The sequence below is a fragment of the Hemitrygon akajei genome, chromosome 24, assembly GCF_048418815.1.
Source record: "Hemitrygon akajei chromosome 24, sHemAka1.3, whole genome shotgun sequence".
In the NCBI taxonomy this organism is placed as follows: domain Eukaryota; kingdom Metazoa; phylum Chordata; class Chondrichthyes; order Myliobatiformes; family Dasyatidae; genus Hemitrygon; species Hemitrygon akajei.
Window position 1 is genome coordinate 31,035,690 of NC_133147.1, and position 2,507 is coordinate 31,038,196.

A 2,507-nucleotide genomic window follows, 5' to 3' on the forward strand; every position below is an offset into this window, starting at 1 on the left:
AACACCAGGTCTAGCGTGGCCTCTCCTCTTGTTGAACTACCTACAGGCTGATTTGAGAAACCCTCCTGGATTGGGTGGATCTAAGAAACTCTGCTCCACTCAGAAGGCTCCGGTCGAAGTCACCCACGACAACAACCCCTGTTGTTTTTACACCTTTCTCTAATCTGCCTGCACATCTGCTCCTCGATGTCCCAGTAGACGAGCCTCCATTTCTTCCCCCCGCCCCCCGAGGACAGCTGCGATGCAGCATGTAGGAAAGAGGCTGAAAATCTGGCTGCCAGATCAAAAACAAGACCAAGGAGCTGATTACTGACTTCAGGAGGAGGACACCGGAGGTCCTCATGAGCCAGTCCTCAAATCCGGGGATCGGAGGTGCACAGGGTCAGCAACTTTATATTCCCTGGTGTTATCATTTCAGTCCCGGGCCCAGCACGTGAGTGCCATTATGAAGACAGTACAGCAGTGCCTCTGCTTTCCTGAGAAGTTTAAGAGGATTTGGCATGACATCTAAAACGTTAACAAACTTCTATAGCTTTGTGGTGGAGAGTGTATTGTCTGGCTGTGTAAATGCCCTTGAACAGAAATCCTACAAAAAGTAGTGGATACAGCTCACTCCATCACGGGTAAAGCACATCTACGTGGAGCGTTGTCGCAGGAAAGCAGCATCCATCGTCAGAGACCCCCACCACCCAGGCCGTCCTCTCACTGCTGCCATCAGGAAGGAGGTACAGGAGCCTCAGGACTCACAACACCAGGATCAGAAACAGTTATTACCCCTCAACCATCAGGCTCTTGAACCAGAGGGGGTAACTTCACTCTCAACTTTTCTCACTGAACTAGACTCACTTTCAAGGACTCACTTCATGTTCTTGAAATGTATTACTTATTTACTTTTCCTTTCTTTTTGTATTTGCACTGTTTTTTTTGCCCATTGGTTGTTTGTCCATCCTGTTGTGTGTGGCCTTTCATTGATTCTGTTGTGTTTTTCATTGTGTTTACTGTGAATGTCGACAAGGAAATGAATCTCAGAGTTGTATATGGTGGCATAAACGTACTTTGATGTAAATTTCCTTTTTTGAATTGTCTGGGTCTGGACGTTGCGGGTCTCTTGTGTTTACAGCCATTCACCAGATGGGGGCGGTGTCTCTCCATCTGGGTCCACAAGGAGAGTCAAGCACTCCCTACCCCATCCCACCCCTCACACACAGGCCCATCAACCAGCTCCAGGCTTTATATCACTGACCCTCCCTGTCACTGTGACCCCCTCCCACCCCTACACTCCTCCCAGTCTCTGTGACCCCCTCCCACCCCTACACCCCTCCCTGTCACTGTGACCCTCTCCCTCCCCTACACTCCTCCCTGTCTCTGTGACCCCTCCCCACCCCTACACTCCTCCCAGTCTCTGTGACCCCCTCCCACCCCTACACCCCTCCCTGTCACTGTGACCCTCTCCCTCCCCTACAACCCTCCCAGTCACTGTGACCCTCTCCCTCCCCTACACTCCTCCCAGTCTCTGTGACCCCCTCCCACCCCTACACCCCTCCCTGTCACTGTGACCCTCTCCCTCCCCTACAACCCTCCCAGTCTCTGTGACCCCCCTCCCTCCCCTACACTCCTCCCAGTCTCTGTGACCCCCTCCCTCCCCTACACTCCTCCCAGTCACTGTGACCCTCTCCCTCCCCTACACCCCTCCCAGTCTCTGTGACCCCCTCCCACCCCTACACCCCTCCCTGTCACTGACCCTCTCCCTCCCCTACACTCCTCCCAGTCTCTGTGACCCTCTCCCTCCCCTACACCCCTCCCTGTCTCTGTGATCCCCTCCCTCCCCAGTCTCTGTGACCCCCTCCCTCCCCTACACCCCCTCCCTGTCTCTGTGACCCCCCTCCCTCCCCTACACCCCTCCCTGTCTCTGTGACCCCCCTCCCTCCCCTACACTCCTCCCTGTCTCTGTGACCCCCTCCCTCCCCTACACCCCTCCCTGTCACTGTGACCCTCTCCCTCCCCTACACCCCTCCCTGTCTCTGTGACCCCCCCTCCCTCCCCTACACCCCTCCCTGTCTCTGTGACCCCCCTCCCTCCCCTACACTCCTCCCTGTCTCTGTGACCCCCCTCCCTCCCCTACACTCCTCCCTGTCACTGTGACCCCCTCCCTCCCCTACACCCCTCCCTGTCTCTGTGACCCCCCCTCCCTCCCCTACACCCCTCCCTGTCTCTGTGACCCCCCTCCCTCCCCTACACTCCTCCCTGTCTCTGTGACCCCCCTCCCTCCCCTACACTCCTCCCTGTCACTGACCCCCTCCCTCCCCTACACCCCTCCCTGTCTCTGTGACCCCCCTCCCTCCCCTACACTCCTCCCTGTCACTGTGACCCCCTCCCACCCCTACACCCCTCCCTGTCACTGTGACCCCCTCCCTCCCCTACACTCCTCCCTGTCTCTGTGACCCCCCTCCCTCCCCTACACCCCTCCCTGTCTCTGTGACCCCCCCACCTCCCCTACAACCCTCCCT